Consider the following 20233-nt stretch of genomic DNA (forward strand, 5'->3'; position numbering starts at 1 on the left):
AAACCCCTCATAATTTACAATTCTCTTCATTGAATTGAAATATGATTTCATATTTCTTCACTAAGTACCCCTAGCTTTCAATATATAACATAATTTCCTAACAACTTTCAACTTATTCTATTCAATCCCTAATATCATAAATTTTCATTATATGGCTTAGTTCGATTTCTAAAAAAATCAACATTTTCCTTACTTTCTAATTTATTAGTAACATAATCTAAACTCTTTATTCTTAAATCTATCTCTATCAAGCTTAATTTCATCAATTTTTCATTAATGGAACCTTTATTAAAACTCAAAAATTAAGAAATCTAACACATAGGCATGAATTTCTATTCTTGGATGATTAAAAATCTATACAAAATCAAATGAAATCTTTCTCACCTTAATTAATATAGAACGAATGCAATATAGAAATTTTCTTCTTAGTCCTTATTTTGCTACAGTTTGAAGAGAAAGAGAATGAAGATGATGTTTATTTTCACTTTCACACTTAAGGTTAAATATATATGATGAGTGATTTAATTAAATTAATAAATCACTGACCTATCACTAATCATATCATTTAAAGTTAATTAATAAATAATAGTTGAGAAAGCCATGGAATTCCACTACCATATTATTAATTATGGAATATTTATTTCGAGGACTTGGTTATTAGCTTTTAAGGGTTTATAAAATTTCTAATCAATTTTCTATTCATTTTAATCGCTATGCAATTTAACCCTAATACCATTTAGACTAACTTAATTGACTTAATTATTAACTAATTTTGTTTATTAATCCCATATTTTACTCATAATTTTTAAGATTCAACTTCCAATCCAGCTCGACTTAAAGTTTCTAGACCAAAACATGCTTTTCTGAAACTTACAAGAATCAAGTCGTTAAATTGAAGACAATGTTTATGAGCTCATTATATATCTATTCTTATTGAATTCACTCATTTAGGCAAACCTTTTTCATTGGAGAGTTCATTTTATATCTATTTTTAAAAAGTTCACTCATTCAAGTGAACCCCTAATTGGAGAGTGCATTATATATCTACTCTTACAAAGCTTATGATTTACTATTCCATCATTTTAAGAAAACCTCTTAAAGGGCGAGTTCATTATATACTATCTCATTTATTTAGGCATATTCCATTCTATGGGAGGATGTCACGCCTCGATTTATATCTGTATGTAGTGTGTATTTGGAAATAAATAATTTACTGGTCTACTGGTTAAGTGTTAGTGAAATTGTCATTGAAACCCAAGTTCAAGTCCTCTCATTTGCATTTTATAAAATTTCAAAAATCCCTTGTTTTTAACGCTATTATCGCCCGTAGGGTTTAAAAGCCCTAGTATTTAAACATCTTTTTTCCATTTGTGTGTTCACATTGCCTCCTTTCAAAACCTAGTCTATTTTTCTTTCTTGTAATTTTCTATCAACTATTTCTTTCTCTCATCCTTTTGTGCTACCCCATACCTTACCTCCTTCTATCTTTTTCTTTTCCTTTTCCTTTCTTTCTTTTGCTTGTGCACCATCCTCCACCACCTTGAACCACTATCGCCACCACCTTGCACCGTCGCCTCCATAACATCTGCACATTGTCACCCTTCCTTTTTCGCCACCTCCCATGCCGTAGCTCTCTCTCTATTCTTCTTGTTCCTCTCATCCTTTTATTTTATTCCATTCAATCATCATATTTTCTGCTTGGTTATTGTCGAATCATCTCTGTGCTCAGATCTCTACTAAATTTTTTGTTTCTGACCTATAAGTAATAAGTGTAATTGTTTTTCATGAGTAGATCTTGTGTTCGAATGTGTGACCATACCTTTTTTTCTTTTTTTCATGAGCAGATCTCGTGTTCGAATGTGCGACCATATCTTTTTTCTTTCTTTTCAAATATGTTAATCAATTATATAGGTTCCTTTTCAGATCTATCAATGGTCGAATCTAATTGTGTGTTTTTGTGTGTGTTTAACGTTCGAGGTGCAAATCTGGACGCGTCAGACCAGATATGATTTATAGGAGTGTTTTTGTTTCAAATATGTACATCGAACAAAAGAGTAAGTGTTCTTCTTCTATTTAGTAATCAGATCTATATATCTTTTCTAGATCTAGCATAACTGATTCTATTATGGTGTGTTTTGTATGCTTTGTTCATTCAAATTTCAGATCTAGACGAAATCTGATCAAATATGTAACAAATGAGTATAAAGGATTAGATCTAGTGTTGTTTGGGCGTACGGATTAAGGTGTGGGTTCTAACTAAATGTAGTCTGTATAAGTATTTTCTATAAGTATTTTATGTGTGTTTGGTAGTATCCAAATTATCTATGCCTTAATTGTGACTAACTAAATGCATGCATGCTTTTGGTGTTAGCTGAATGAAATTTGATTACTAGGGTTGGCTAAATGTTAGTGCCTCTAACTATGGCTTAAGTTTTGACCTAAATTATGTATAGGGTTATTCTATGTTTTCTTCTGGTTCGTATGTTTTGTGATATTATGGAATAATATTGTTACCGATATTTTGATCACATGTTAAAACATATTTACTATCACCATTTTACTGAATGCATGATGAAAAGCATGCCTACTATTTATGCTAAAACTGATTCCATGTTGAAGCATGCCTACTGTATTGATTTTGATTTTGTTATGCCATAACGCAGTGCATAAGGATCAGGATGATATGGAAGGAGGAAGTTCTGACAGCTTATCTACAATTCTAGTGGTTTATCCACATATTTCTAGCAGTTTATCTGCAAATAAGGGTGGCTTTTCCACAATGCGGTGTCTAGGAATGGATGAATTCTGAGGCACTCTTATTGTGGTGAATAGCAGTTGATGGGTAAGAATTTTCTTTGAAATTGAAAAATAAATTGCACTGTTAAATATGAGCATGTACATACATGATATAATTTATGTTATTTGTTATACTATGTTACTATTAGCTTGTTTGCTATTTTATCCTACTATAACTGAAAATCTTATGTGCTAAGATTCACAATGAGCTTTATAGCTCACTCCTCCGTTTACTATCTTTACAGAGAATCCACGAGGTTAGGATTTGAACTCAACATACGAAGGAGCATCTCGAACTTTTATTTTATTTTAAAAATTACTTTTACTTTAATTTAATAATTTCTATTTGGGGACTGTAATAATTTATTTGGACTGTGGCATAAGTTATTTTTTGGTTGGTTTTAAATTACATTACATGCAAATATGTTTGAAACTGAACAAACTTATAATTATGCTTAAAAAAGCATGAAACCTGGTTGAAATATAAAATTAGTTAAAAACACTTTTCTCTGTATAATTGAAACTTGATTTCTAAAAGATATTTTAATCAAGAAAATTTACAAAGTTTTCAAAATACAAAATCTTTACAAATTAGTCTTTGGATTTTAAACTAGTTAAATAGAAAACATTTTTATTTTATTTTTTGCAAATTTTAAAATCAACTAAGTTTCCCAAATGACATAAAAATTTTATATAATATCTTCTAACCCAATTTGGCTTAAAGCACAATAATTTTTATTCAACTAAGAAAATTACTCAAACGTATTTTTTGTAGGATAAGCAAATGATGTGGTGCCCTAAACCCAAACGGAACGAAACGACCCAAATTCAGAATGTCACATTAGTCATTTGCATGACTCTCTTCACCGGTTAACCAACACACCACAAACCAACTAGCACACCCATAAGAAATACTTAAATAGATTTTTTTTTAAAACAAACAAACCTAAATCATGCTTCGTTCGTCATAATATAATGAAAAGGATCAGGGGTAAAATTGTCATTTTAAACAAAATAAATGATAAACACGTAAATTGTAAAATTAATCCCATAAGTTTCCTAGGCAATTTACGATTTATTTTAACCCATTAGAGAAAATTGTAGCTCAAAAAGACATTTAAAACTCATTTAATTTCAAAACAATGTTTAAAGACTAAATCAAAATTTTATTCAAAATATTCAGTAAAACCATTTTAAGAAATTGAAGTTACCATATTAAAATTCAATATACAAAACCAAGTCATGTAAATTTTCAAAGCGTTCCGTTGTAAAATTTGCCTGAACCAATTTTAAAACTCTAAAAACCATTTAAACCATCCATATTGTTCATTTACAAACCATTAACAGTTCAAGTCTAAAATCCTCTAGATTAGTCCCACATTGTCTTCTTTATTAAGTTGGAAACACATCAAACATACTCAAGGTAAATTGTTTCACATTGGATCACTTGGTAGCTCACTTCTCCTCGATTCAGCTATATCGCTACATTGTTAAACATAAAAGAGTGTGAGCTCTTTCAAGCTCAGTGAATGCTAAAATATTGCCACAAGTAATCACAATATCCAAGGCTAAGAAAACATACAATCACAATTAATCAAGATAAGCAATCAAGCCTAATTCATAACATTCACATTGATATGTTGGCACAATGTGATCATGAAGCATATATATAAAACATATTACATTGGATAATCAGATTTCCAAATATGATAAATATAATGTGTAGCATAAAGCTATCACCCTCCAAACATAACCAAATATACCCTCCAAGCACATTCACTTAAACATGTATACTTACTATTTTATATGTATTTTCACATATCACACAACTCATGTTCATATGATATTTTCAAATCTCATATCATATTCAATCATAAACACATAAAATTTTCATTGTCATCTCAATATACGTCATGTAACATATCACATTTAAGCATCACTTGCAAATCATTATTAATTTAGGTAGAAACACTAACTCATCAAACTTAGTATAGAGGATTATGCTACCTAAGCTCCCCTTTAACACTTCGATTTGTGCATAATTGTAGCACACTAAACCACTCACCTTGTCGATACCTCTTACACAACAATGTCAACCAAACTTTTCTTTCCCTATCGCCTTGCTCGTGGAAGCTCCCAACGAGTTTGGCACTCTGCATTCAAATTAACATTAAAAACACATTATAAATGGCCTAAAATACATTTAAATCATATAAAAAATGCAAACCACAACCCATCTATCATACTTATGGAAAACTAGCTAATTTTATCGACAATGTGATTTCACCACTCAAATCTAGTTTCTAAACCTTAATTTTGATTCCAAACACCATAAATATTATCTAATTACATATTTAAACCTTTAATTTAATCCAATTACATGGATCTAAATTTTTAGAAAAATCAAGCTGAACATGTTCATTAAAAAGGGGAAAACATCCAAATCCTTTAAATTCCTTAAAGATCTTTAAATTGACTTTAAAAACCTTTTAATATGATCAAAATAAGTTGAAAATAACTTTGAAACTGCAATTTACCTTGGTAAAATGAGATCCACCATTTTCAACCTTAAAATCAAGTGATTTATTGTTATCTTGATTTAATCAATTAAAACTCAATTTGAAAAGCTAACACACTTAGTCTGATAATTAAAAGTTAGAATTTTATCTAAATTTTGAAAAATCAACAAGCTAAAAAGCTAATTCAAGTTTTGAATGTGTGAAGAACTTCAGAGAAATTGAGGTTCAAAACATGAGTATTCTTCAAAACATGAGTATTCTTCAAATGTGCTCATCTAAAGGTTTATTCAAATGATTTCCTTTCTAAGAGCATTCCATTCTCCAACATCATAGTCTAATAGAAGCTCATTTTATAAACATCACTTCAACTAGAGAGAATTTGTTATTCTCATTCCTAAACACTGCCATTATGTAACGCCCCAATTTTTGGGATTTTCGGGATTTCTGTAATTTTCAATGAATTTTAGAAATACTGTGTTTCGACTGTCTGGTGTGGGTCTGAGTATGTTGGTGGGCCTTTAGAAGGCCAAAGAGTAAATTTAATTCGAGGCAATTCCTGAATTTTAATTTTGGAGAGAGAGGGTTCTGGCGATATGGGCTTTTAAAATTGAGGTGGTAAAATAGGACACAAAAAGATCTGTGGTAAAGTGGCATGTGGCGCCACCTAGGTGTTTGGGGAGTGACGTGTGGATGATTAGGGGGAGCCAGAGTTCAAGTCACAAGGTAAGCGTGTTGTTACTTTTATTTTTGTGCTCATATGCCGGGCATGTGATAGAGCTTAAGTGGAAATTGGCTAGGGCTTTAGGAAGGTTGGGTCGTGGGTCTGTATGGCCATTAGGGCAAGCCTTATTTTTCTTTTTGTTTTGCCAAATTAGGGTTAGCCACCTAGAACCTTCACTTTTATTCTATTCTCTTCTCAGTGTCGCAAAAAGTCGAAAAACTCAAAGTTAGATCTCCTGAGTGCCGAATTCTTCCTTCTCTTCTCCTCTCTTCTTCTATTTTCTTTTTCTCCTTCTTTTATTCTCTGGCTGAAACATTCCTACCATTCTACTTATCTCCTCTTTCATTCCCATTCTTTTTTAAACCTCTATAGCCGATTACCATAAAAGCCGAAATCACGAAAGTTGTTTCTTGTGCCGATTTCTTCTAGTCAAAATCCTCCTATTTTCTTCATCTCTTTTGGCTGATTTTCACATCCTCTAAACCTCAACCCCTGTCGACAATACCACTGCAACAACCACCATACCAAATCATCTTCCTCTTCACAGTTCCAAAAGCCGAAAACACCATAGTTTTTAGGGACGTATAGCTGAATCTTTAGATCTCTAAGATTCGATTTCTGCTAGTGTTTAAGGGCTAGATCTGCATCAGATCTGAGTAGAAACTAAAGTGGAATCGTTTTGGTTGAAAGAACATGGTAGGTACTTAAATCTATTCTTTATTTCGGGTTTTAGAAAAGCTGAAATCCCTAAAGGCATAGGGAGGCTGTCGATTGGAGCTTAAGGCTCTATGGGGTTGTAACAATTGATTTTTTTTGGTGTTAGTGTGATCTAGAGGCTGCTGATCGAAGGCTTGGACAAGTGGAACGACTAGATCTAGATCTAGTCTCTAGTTTTAGCAAAGGTAGGATCTCAAGGGCCATAGGTATTAATGGCCGATTACAGTAAGTTTATGATGGTTGCCATTGTATTTTGGATCTGATATGTCCAGTGACGATTGTAGGATATCGTGGGAGATTTCGGTAGCAGTTTTCGTAAATCAGGTGTGTAAATCACACCCACTCATAAACTAGATCGGCAAAAGCCGAAAAATCGAAATGCTAAAAAGTCGGCATTTTGTGAACTTGCGAGCGTGCAAGCGCTCGTGAGATGTTTTGGTTGTTAATTTTGGTAATCACAAGTGGTATGATTGCAGAGTGCACAATTTCGTGCACTTCGGTATATTTGGGCTTAATGGGTCGAAATCGGGTTAACGGGCCAACAGGCCCAATTAGGTAAAAACGCTCGGTAAGTGTTTCTGTTAATGTGTTAATGGTTGTAATATGAGTGTAAACCCTAAAATCGTTAAATTTACTAAAATACCTCTAAGCATGAAAATTACCATTATACCCCTAGGTGTAAAATTACCATTATACCCCTAGGGTTAATTTTGACTGAAATGCATGATATTCTGATTCTGTTTGTTGTATGCCATGACATGTATATCTGTTGTATGGGATATGGGTTATATTGATGGAGGAAGCGTTCTGGTGGCTCTGCCATAAATATCTAATCTGGTGGCTCTACACAAATATCTGTTTCTGGTGGCTCTACCACAATATCTGTATCTGGTGACTCTATCACAATATCTGTTCTGGAATCCATGATACAAATTTTGTGACGTGTAGCGGATGGGTGGGTTGAGTAGTCTCCCCACATGGTGTAAGGTCGGCACGGGGGTGTATACGGATGGATATGGGTTGGGTTTTCTGCATACAAGATATATCATTACATTTTACATTATGGGCCTATGGGCTTCATTCTGAATTCTGTATAGGGCTAAGGCCTAACTTAATCTATTTCTGTGGTTTGAACTGATCTGGACTATGGTTGAGTTATTTTACACACTAAGTTTTCCAAACTCACCCCTTAAATTTATCCGTGCAGGTAACCCCCAACCATAGTGGACTTGGAGCTGAGAGGGATTCGGAGTGGCCACATGTTTTGCAAGCTCAATTTTCTTCTTATGACTAGATTAGTTTCATTTACTTTAATTGCTTTGGGTTTTAAGTTGTAATAAGGCCGCTTTAATTATTTTTAATTGCTTTAGTATGATTATTAGCTTAGGCATGATATGGATTTAAATGTTTGAATTGAATAGCTCTAAGGCGCATTTTTAAAAGAGATTACTTGATTTCAAAATATCGTGAAACAAGACAAAGCTTCCGAAATGAAAACGTTTTCAAAAAATTAATAAGTGTTTTCAAAGGCTTAAAATGAAATGGTTTTTCCTGAACAATCATTCAGTTAAAGTGTGGCAATGGTTGTGTGCATGTCTAAGAGTGGATCCGTGGAGAGCTTGGTACTTAAGCAGTCTAATAGACTTACCTCCTCTTTTTTCGGCATCCTACTTGGTGCACAACTTTCATTCACTTTAATCTATAACGAAAATACCCTTAAATCACTAAGAAAGATTTTAGATAAGACATGACCTATACAGTAATGCTTCAATGTGACACACCGGATTAAACCGTAACGTCTAGGTCGGGTTTGGGGTGTTATTATGTCACCTCATCACATCCTGATGAAACGCCTATGCCTCTACAGCCACTTTATACATAGTAGGACATCATTCTAGTAAGACTTAGGTCAAAAGCTCCCCCTCCTCTACAAAAGCCATCTCCATCACAAGAAGAATAAAAGGCTCTAGTACATATGTTAAAGCTCCTCCAAATATCACCCAAAGAGCTTTACAAGCTCAAGAGGCCCCTAGACCTCACCACTATTAGTGGCTCTTCGCACTGCTTACGGTGTCAACCACCTTTATTCTAGCAGTTCTCCATACATTCTACAATGTGAACCGATACAACAAACCACCCCAACTTTTGTCTTGTAATAAATTTAAAAGGTTTATTACATCATTTGATACTAGAGTTCGACACTTTTTCCTAATGTGGTATTTGAGTTGTTTTTTAGTCCGATTTGATACATGTATTTGGAAAAAGTTATAAATTTTGGTACTCAAAGGTAATGATGTTAACTTTTTAGTGTTTAATTCAACTTTTATGTTGATTTGGTGAAAAGTCGTAATAAACTAATAATATTAGCAATCAACTTTCATCAAATCAACATTAAAACTTGAAAAATCACTCAACAGACTATATTTAACAAATTAAACATTGTTAGTGTAAATTTTACTTACTAGGTACAATGTTAATTGCAACTTGAGACATAGCTAGCAGTATGACAAAACTTGCATTATTTATTGGCATGTTTAACCAACATATCTTGAAGATTTACTTACATACTTTTGGGGATTTTGAGAAAAAAAATCAAGAAATTATAATTATAGAAGAGATTGGATCAAGAAAGGTTAGTTTTCATGAGTCTTAGTGTGATATGCTTACGTTATATATTGAGATATGCAATCACAAGAAGATGTTGGCACACTTTGTGAAGATTTACCTCAATTATTTGTATCTTTATAATATGGGTAATTGATTTCGTGAAGATATGAGTACATCAGAATGGATTAAAAATTACTTAGTGAAGTTGCATTCCAACTCTACATATTGAATACTTTTATTTTATTTATTTCTTCTGTTTTAAGGTGTAGATTTAGAGAAAGCTCAATCGGTTCAATGCGATTAATATTAGTGAGTGGTTTTGTGAGATATTCAAACTTTTGTATTTGTGTGTAAATTAAGCTTTCATTGCACAAAGTCTTAATAGGAACAACTTGGTAAGTGAATTGAACTTAAAACACACCTTGTACTATTGATTCACAGTAAATTTCATTATGGGCAAGGCTTTGTAGACGTAGGAAGAGGTTTTGAACTGCGTCAATAATTTTTTGATATCCATCTCTAGTTTTCTTACAATAGCCAATTGTAAAATATTGTTAGGTGTCCATTTGTATTTTTTGGTCCAATTACAACATGACGTATTTCTGGACAAATATTTAGTTAGAAAAATCAATGTTTTTTTTAAACAAAAAATTAAACAAATTCACAATTAATACTAAATTTATTTTCTTAACAAAATTATGAAAATTTAAACATCGTAATATTAACAATTAACTTTCATTAAATCAATCCTAAAACAGAATTAAACACTAAAACATATTAACATCGTTACGTTTATGTAACACCCCAAACCCGTGACCGTCACCGGATTTGAACACGTGGTGTTACCGGGCTTACTTCCCTTATTTCTCTCTTTGAAATATTTGATTTCTGTTCCAGGCAGGCTAGCTAACTGCGTCACTGTCACCTTAAAAATCATATCTCGAGTTACAGAATTTGAAAATCAGTTCCGTAAATTTTCCCTGAAACTAGACTTATAATACCATCTACACATTTTTTTCTAGAATTTTTGGTCAAGCCAATTAGTACAGTTTATTAGTTAAAGTCACCCATGCTACAGGGGTCAACTACACTGACCTTCGCTCATTACGACCTGGATATCTTCTCGTACAGAGCTTCAATACTCATGACGTTTGTTTCTAATGAAACTAGACTAAAAAGGGAATCTGAAAATATAAGGCTCAACTTCTAATTCCTTCTGGATAATTTATGGTAAATTTTCAAAATCGAGACAGGGGATCCAGAAACCGTTCTGGCCCTGTCTCACGAGAACTTTAATATCTCTCAGTATACTGCTCATATGGTCGTTTCGTTTCGTCCATATGAAAATAGATTCATCAAGGTTCAATTTCATAATTTATTCACTATTTAATTCTACTTCTACTATTTTTAGTGATTTTCCATCTCACCTCACTACTGCTGGCAGCATCTGTTACCAAAGCAAACAATGACTATTTCATAAATCTTCTATGGCCAACTATTACATCATACATAATACAAACTATGGCCACCTTATCAAAATTTAGGTTTCTAAGGCTCGTAACTATAGGTTTTAGAATCACACTCAACTGACCACATAGGCCATTTTCGCATGGCTTAAAGTTTACAACCCACAATTCAACAAAACAAAATAGCCTATACATGCCAAATGTTCTCCTAGCTCAACTACGAAGACAATACCAAAAGATTTCCAGCCGGTGTGATGACTTCAACGACGGTTCTGAGCACGCAACAATACGAGTCCAAGAGACCTAAAATGGGTGACAAGAAAACACCGAGTGAGTTTATAACTCAGTAAGTCATAAGCATTCAACAACCATCCATTGATAAAGTTATCACAACATGAAACAATAAACGAGGCTAGGTACTCATCCATATCGAAACTATACCATAATTCCTCGGACCTTTCGGTTCAATCTCATACCCATCATACATCCACATTTCATATTCTATACAATAAGATATTTGAGGCACTTTACACACCAACTCATTCACACCACAATCATACAATTGCAATCATCACATAGATCTAAAGCTTACCAAGCTCAACCCCGAGCATGAACGTATTTCCTATTCGTCATGAGCTCAAGGTACTTACCGATCCATTGTCCATACTCAACTCGATGGAGACACACCCTCCATATAATTGTTTGATTGGAGATATATATATATAGAGAGAGAGAGAGAGTACGCACACACAGTGCTTAATACTCGATTTCACACACTTAGTGCCATGCGATTTAAGCCCGCACACATAGTGTCATACCCTTGAGCTCGCACACCCAAGGTCAGTATATTTCCAGCATGCACACTTAGTGCCATATATTTCCAGCATGCACACTTAGTGCCATATATTTCCAGCATGCACACTTAGTGCCTATCTCGTCACCGTACACACGTATTGCCCGCACACTTAGTGCCGAAAGCAAACTTTCTACACATTTCACTATTTCTTTTACATTCAACAAAAGTCATCACTCCATACACATACATTTTCATTTATATATATATATATCATCCCATTAAACACAATTGCATAGATTTTACAATCATTTAAGCAATATCAAACATATGTGCTTAATGACTTACTTTGTTTTGGGTAGAACGGTTCCAATTCGGCTACTCGTTTGCTTTCTCCTTTCCTTTGTCCGATTTAGTTCCCCTTTGCTCTTGAGCTTAATCTTGACACAAGTATGACCAATTCTCCTTCTAGTTCCCTTCTAAACCAAGCATGAAGCAAAAATCCTTCCTTTTTCCCTTGGTATTTTCGGCCAAAGAATTGAGAATAGATGAACAAATTTTTCTCCTTTCTTTTTCCTCTACTCACGGCAACAAGGGGGCATCCATCCACTTTTTTTCTTTTTTTTTTTTGTCAACATTTTCTTTATTGCTAACACATTATTTAATTGCTCCCAACATGCCTCACTAACCCAACATGTTGGAAACATGTTTTCCTTTGCCCATCACATCCATCTTGGCCGGCCACTATAGAATAATTTGGGCAATTTTGACATGCAAGTCCACCTTTGTGTCAACATGCACAAATAAGCCATTACAATTTAGCCTATCATTTTTCACCATGTTTCACCTTGATCCCTATTTAATAATTTCTCATACAATTGGTAAAATTAGAGAATGAAACTTCCACATATGCATGCACACACATAGTAAGCATAAAATATAACAATTAATTATTTTTATAACTCGGGTTTGTGGTCCCGAAACCACTTTCCGACTAGGGTCACATTAGGGATGTCACAACTCTCCCCCACTTAAGAAATTTTCGTCCCCGAAAATCTTACCGGTAAATAGGCTCGGGTATCGCTCTTTCATAGAGTCCTCAAGTTCCCAAGTGGCTTCTTCAATTCCGTGTTTATGCCACAACACCTTCAGTAATGGGATTTCTTGTTTCGTAGCTCTTTTACTTCACGCATCAGAATGCGAACCGGCTCTTCTTCATAACTCAAATTAGGCTGAACCTCGACCTCAGATGGAGTAATTACGTGTGTCGGGTCAGACTTATATCGTCGAAGCATCGAAACATGGAAAACGTTGTGAATCTTTTCGAGCTCAGGGGGTAAAATTAATCGGTACACTACTGGCCCAACTCGTTCAGATACTTCATACGGACCGATGAACCTCGGACTCAATTTGCCCTTACGGCCAAATCTAAGCACCTTCTTCCAGGGTGAGACTTTGAGAAATACCTTGTCTCCAACCTGATATTCAATGTCTTTCCTTTTCAAATCCGCATACGACTTTTGGCGATCCGAAGCAGCCTTCAAACTTTCACGAATTACTCGAACTTTTTGCTCGGCATCCTTAACCAAATCAACCCTGAAGAATTTACCTTCACTAAGTTCAGTCCAGAATAATGGGGTACGGCATTTACGACCGTATAAAGCCTCGTAAGGCATCATCTTAATACTTGATTGAAAGCTATTGTTGTAAGCAATTCAATCAAAGGCAAATACCGTTCCCATGAACCACTAAACTCAAGGATGCAACATCTCAACATATCCTCGAGTATTTGAATTATTCGTTCGGATTGACCATCGGTTTGGGGGTGAAAGGCAGTGCTGAAATGCAACTTGGTACCCAAAGCTTCTTGCAACTTCTTCCAAAATCGCGAGGTAAATCTCGGATCTCTATCCGACACGATGGAAATAGGCACCCGTGTAGTCTCACAATATGAAAGCGTACAATTGGCTAGTTTGTCCATTGAAAAATCCACGACGGGGACAAAGTGAGCCGACTTAGTCAATCTATCTACAACGACCCAAATCGCATCCTTCTTACTTGCTGACAATGGCAGTCCGGATACAAAGTCCATTGTGACTCGATCCCATTTCCACTCGGGTATCGTGATCGGCTGAAGTAATCCTGAAGACACTTGATGTTCCGCTTTCACTTGTTGACATATTAAACATCTCAAAACAAAGTCAGAGATGTCTCGTTTCATACCATGCCACCAAAACCGACGTTTCAAATCGTTGTACATCTTCGTACTCCCCGGGTGGATTGCCATTCGGCTACAATGGGCTTCGTTCAGAATTATCGAAATAAGTTCCGAATTCTTTGGAACACACAGACGACTTCTGAACCTCAAACAATCGTCATCATCAATTTGAAATTTCGAGTCCTTGTTCGGAACACACTCATCCCGTTTTGCAACCAACTCATCGTCGACTTTCTGAGCTTCACGAATTTGACGTATCAATAATGGTTTGGCTTTCAATTCAGCTACTAACACATTGTCGGGTAGAACAGACAAGTGTACATTCATCGCTCGTAATGCAAATAGTGATTTACGACTTAAGGCGTCTGCAACCACATTAGCCTTTCCCGGGTGATAGTCAATGACCAGCTCATAATCCTTTAACAGCTCGAGCCAACGTTTTTGTCGCAGATTTAAGTCTCTTTGAGTCATCAAATATTTGAGACTTTTGTGATCCGAATACACATGGCACTTCTCACCAAATAAGTAATGTCGCCATATCTTTAAGGCAAATACGATGGCGACCAATTCGAGATCATGGGTCGGATAATTTTTCTCATGTGGCTTTAATTGTCTCGACGATAGGCCACAACTCGCCCTTCTTGCATCAATCGCAACCCAACCCAAGTAGGGATGCGTCACTATAAATGACAAACTCTTTGCCCGATTCGGGTTGCACTAGAATTGGGGCTTCATCAAATAAGTTTTCAGTTGATCGAAACTTTTCGACATTTCTCGTCCATTCGAACTTAACATCCTTTTGGAGTAGCTTCATCATTGGCGTGGCTATCGTAGAAACCTTTTACAAATCGTCGGTAATAACAAGCAAGCCCCAAAAGCTCGAACCTCGGTAATATTTCTGAGGCTTCTAGTTAAGTATGGCTGAAATTTTGTTGGGTCAAGTCGAATACCGATGCAGATACCACATGCCCCAAGAAGCTAACCTCTCTTAACCAGAACTCACACTTGCTGTACTTAGCATATAATTGCTTATCTCGTAAAACTTGCAACACTAGCCTCAGATGTTCAGCATGTTCAGTTTCATCTCTCGAATAGACCAAAATGTCATCGATAAATACAACTACGAACCGATCCAAGTATGGCCTGAAAATTCTATTCATTAAATCCATAAATACCGCAGGGGCATTAGTGAGCCCAAACGGCATCACTAGGAACTCGTAGTGACCATATCTCGTTCTGAAGGCAGTTTTGGGTACGTCCGAATCTCGAATTCGGAACTGATAATAGCCCGATCTCAAATCTATTTTTGAGAACACTGAGGCTCCTTTCAGTTGATCGAACAAATCATCGATACGCGGTAACGGATATTTGTTCTTTATTGTCACTTTATTAAGCTGACGGTAGTCGATGCACAGCCTCATGGTTCCGTCCTTCTTTTTCACGAACAACACTGGCGCACCCCAAGGTGAAAAACTCGGGCGAGCAAAACCTCTATCCACCAATTCTTGCAACTGAGCTTTCAACTCCTTTAATTCCGTTGGTGCCATACGATACGGAGCTATCGAAATTGGAGTGGTACCAGGTACCAATTCGATGCCAAACTCTATTTCCCGAACAGGTGGTAAACCAGGCAATTCTTCAGGGAAAATATATGGGTATTCGCAAACCACTGGCACAGATTCGGGTTTCTTTTCTAACTCCTTTTCGTCTAGTACATACGCAAGGTATGCTTCGCACCCCTTTCTTACGTATTTCCGGGCCAACATTGCTGATATTACAGCTGGCAACCCTTTTAAGTCCGTAGACTCAACCCGAATTATCTCGTTATTCGTACACCTCAAATCAATAGTCTTGCTTTTGCAATTTACAACCGCATCGTGCATGGTCAACCAATCCAAACCAAGAATAACGTCAATTAGGTCGAACGGCAAAAGCATCAAGTCCGCGGAAAATAAGAACCTCAAAATACTAGGGACTTTTCTTACACACTTTGTTGACAAGCACGTAATGACCCAAGGGGTTTGACACCCGAATTACAAACTCAGTAGACTCAATAGGCAAAGTCTTATTGGATGCTAAGGTTTCGCATATATAAGAATGAGTAGAACCAGGGTCAATCAAAGCAATCACATTAGTATCGAAAAGAGTGAAAGTACCGGTGATAACGTCAGGGGAGGATGCCTCCTCTCGTGCGCGGATGGCATATGCTCTAGCAGGAGCACGGGCCTCGGATCGAACAGCCGTATCAGAGGCTCCTCTCTGATTGCCACCCCTACCTCCAGAAATTCTCGGGGGCCTACCTCTAGCCATTGTTCCACTAGGTCTTGCACCTTGCATCTTATTCTTCTCATCTAGCTCCGTGCAATCTCTAATGAAGTGGTCTTTCGAACCGCATCCATAACAGGCCCTATTAACAGACTTACCCCAACATTCACCTAGGTGTCGTCTTCCACATTGGGGGCATTCAGGTCTCTCTTGATGATTATTGCCCACACTAGCTACCGAAGTAGCTCGGGAGTCCGTCGATGGTCGGGCTCTAATGGAAATTCCCGCAGTCGCCCTCGACTTACTGGTGTCCTCCCTGAACCTCTTTACAACCGAGAACGGAGCTTTACTCGTTGATCTTTTACGGTAATCTCTTGCTTCAAATTCAGCCTTCTTCTTCTCCTTCCCAAGTTCTTCCGCCTTGCAGGCTCGTTCGACTAGTGTCACGAACTCCTTTATCTCCAAAATTCCCACTAGTAACTTTAACTCTTCATTCAATCCTTCTTCAAATCTTTTGCACATAGCAACCTCATCAGCCACACACTCCCGGGCATACCGACTGAGTCTTACGAACTCATGTTCGTATTCAGATACTGTCATACGGCCTTGCTTGAGTTCCAAGAATTCCTTACGCTTCTGATCGATGAACCATTGACTAATGTATTTCTTTCGAAATTCTGATTGAAAGAAATCCCAAGTAACTCGTTCGTTTGGGACTATGGAAATTAAAGTCCTCCACCAATAGTAAGCTGAGTCTCGCAACAAGGATATAGCACACTTAAGACATTCATCGGGTGTGCATGACAGTTCATCTAACACTCGAATGGTGTTATCGAGCCAGAACTCGACCTTTTCGGCATCATCAGTAACTATGGCCTTGAACTCCTCATCCCCGCGCTTCCTAATCAGGTCTATAGGTGGTTTACTCAGCCTCACAGGATCAGAAACTGAAGGCATTACGGGCTCTTGGGGTGGAGTATTTAAATTTGGGAATGGTTGGGCAGCCGGGTTGGTTCGGGCATATTGCGCGACCCACTCATTCATCATGGTGAAGAAGGCTTGTTTCGCCTTCATTTTGATTATTCGCGGATGACCGAGGCTCAACAGGCGGTGTCCCTTGCGCGGAGCAGCCGCTACACTTTCAACGTCATCCGCCAAGGTCTCTCTATCCGGGTTCCATCGCTAATCAAAACAAAAATTTCAACCGTCAAGTCATCACATTATTAAGCACTAACAATTTGGCATGTATAGCTAGACTCACACGCTCTATGGTAGTCCTAGAACCGACTAAACCATAGCTCTGATACCAATTAAATGTAACACCCCAAACCCGTGACCGTCACCGGATTTGAACACGTGGTGTTACTGGGCTTACTTCCTTATTTCTCTCTTTGAAATATTTGATTTACATTCGAGCAAAGCTAGCTAAGCTGCGTCCTTGTCACCTTAAAAATCATATATCGAGTTACAGAATTTGAAAATCAGTTCCGTAAATTTTCCCTGAAACTAGACTTATAATACCATCTACACATTTTTTTCTAGAATTTTTGGTAAGCCAATTAGTACAGTTTATTAGTTAAAGTCACCCATACTATAGGGGTCAACTACACTGACCTTCGCACATTACGACCTGGATATCTTCTCGTACAGAGCTTCAATGCTCATGGCGTTTGTTTGTAATGAAACTAGACTCAAAAGGGAATCTAAAAATATAAGGCACGACTTCTAATTCCTTCTGGATAATTTATGGTAAATTTTCAAAGTCGAGACAGGGGATCCAGAAACCGTTCTGGCCCTGTCTCACGAGAACTTTAATATCTCTCAGTATACTGCTCATATGGTCATTTCGTTTCGTCCATATGAAAATAGATTCATCAAGGTTCAATTTCATAATTTATTCACTATTTAATTCTACTTCTACTATTTTTAGTGATTTTCTATCTCACCTCACTGCTGCTGGCAGCATCTATTACCAAAGCAAACAATGACTATTTCATAAATCTTCTATGGCCAACTATTACATCATACATAATACAAACTATGGCCACCTTATCAAAATTTAGGTTTCTAAGGCTCGTAACTATAGGTTTTAGAATCACACTCAACTGACCACATAGGCCATTTTCGCATGGCTTAAAGTTTACAACCCACAATTCAACAAAACAAAATAGCCTATACATGCCAAATATTCTCCTAGCTCAACTACGAAGACAATACCAAAAGATTTCCAGCGGTGTGATGACTTCAATGACGGTTCGAGAGCACGCAACAATACGAGTCCAAGAGACCTAAAATGGGTGACAAGAAAACACCGAGTGAGTTTATAACTCATAAGTCATAAGCATTCAACAACCATCCATTGATAAAGTTATCACAACATGAAACAATAAACGAGGCTAGGTACTCATCCATATCGAAACTATACCATAATTCCTCGGACCTTTCGGTTCAATCTCATACCCGATCATACATCCACATTTCATATTCTATACAATAAGATATTTGAGGCACTTTACACACCAACTCATTCACACCACAATCATACAATTGCAATCATCACATAGATCTAAAGCTTACCAAGCTCAACCCCGAGCATGAACGTATTTCCTATTCGTCATGAGCTCAAGGTACTTACCCGATCCATTGTCCATACTCAACTCGATGGAGACACACCCTCCATATAATTGTTCGATCGGAGATATATATATATATATATATATATATAGTACGCTTACACGATGCTTAATACTCGATTTCGCACACTTAGTGCCATGCGATTTAAGCCCGCACACATAGTGCCATACCCTTGAGCTCGCACACCCAGGTCAGTATATTTCCAGCATGCACACTTAGTGCCATATATTTCCAGCATGCACACTTAGTGCCATATATTTCCAGCATGCACACTTAGTGCCATATATTTCCAGCATGCACACTTAGTGCCAATCTAAATCACCGTACACACGTATTGTTCAAGACACTTAGTGCCGAAAGCAAACTTTCTACACATTTCACTATTTCTTTTACATTCAACAAATGTCATCACTCCATACACATACATTTTCATTTATATATATATATATATATCATCCCATTAAACACAATTGCATAGATTTTACAATCATTTAAGCAATATAAGACATATGTGCTTAATGACTTACTTTGTTTTGGGTAGAACGGCTCCAATTCGGCTACTCGTTTGCTTTCTCCTTTCCTTTGTCCGATTTAGTTCCCCTTTGCTCTTGAGCTTAATCTTGACACAAGTATGACCAATTCTCCTTCTAGTTCCCTTCTAAACCAAGCATGAAGCAAAAATCCTTCCTTTTTCCCTTGGTATTTTCGGCCAAAGAATTGAGAATAGATGAACAAATTTTTCTCCTTTCTTTTTCCTCTACTCACGGCAACAAGGGGGCATCCATCCACTTTTTTTTTTTTTTTTTTTGTCAACATTTTCTTTATTGCTAACACATTATTTAATTGCTCCCAACATGCCTCACTAACCCAACATGTTGGAAACATGTTTTCCTTTGCCCATCACATCCATCTTGGCCGGCCACTATAGAATAATTTGGGCAATTTTGACATGCAAGTCCACCTTTGTGTCAACATGCACAAATAAGCCATTACAATTTAGCCTATCATTTTTCACCATGTTTCACCTTGATCCCTATTTAATAATTTCTCATACAATTGGTAAAATTAGAGAATGAAACTTCCACATATGCATGCACACACATAGTAAGCATAAAATATAACAATTAATTATTTTTATAACTCGGGTTTGTGGTCCCGAAACCACTTTCCGACTAGGGTCACATTAGGGATGTCACAGTTTAAATACTAAAATATATATTTTTATTAAATAACATTGAAAAAACAAACACAACCATATTAGAAAATATATATATCAAACTTAATCATATCAATATTTTTATTTTTATTTTACCAAACAATAAAAACAAATTAAAAATTTGAACACTGTTTTGACAAATGAATTTTCTCAATAATATATCTTAATCAAACACAGGATTTAAACCATCAAAGTAATGAAGAGTTTCTTCAATAAGCTTGTACGTCTGGGATTAGAAGGAAAGTTGTGGATATAAACGTATTGAATATTTATTTTAGAAA

General features: G+C 36.3%; 1 long non-coding RNA gene across 1 annotated transcript; it reads left to right on the forward strand.

Annotated features, from left to right (window-relative positions):
• The first annotated feature begins 1376 nt into the window (after positions 1–1376).
• Positions 1377–3296, forward strand: LOC108456256 (uncharacterized). Its single transcript, XR_001866880.2, has 3 exons — positions 1377–2054; positions 2664–2842; positions 3042–3296. It is a non-coding gene; the product is annotated as an uncharacterized LOC108456256 (long non-coding RNA).
• Positions 3297–20233: the final 16937 nt, after the last annotated feature.

Source organism: Gossypium arboreum, chromosome 9 (assembly GCF_025698485.1).
Source record: "Gossypium arboreum isolate Shixiya-1 chromosome 9, ASM2569848v2, whole genome shotgun sequence".
In the NCBI taxonomy this organism is placed as follows: Eukaryota; Viridiplantae; Streptophyta; class Magnoliopsida; order Malvales; family Malvaceae; genus Gossypium; species Gossypium arboreum.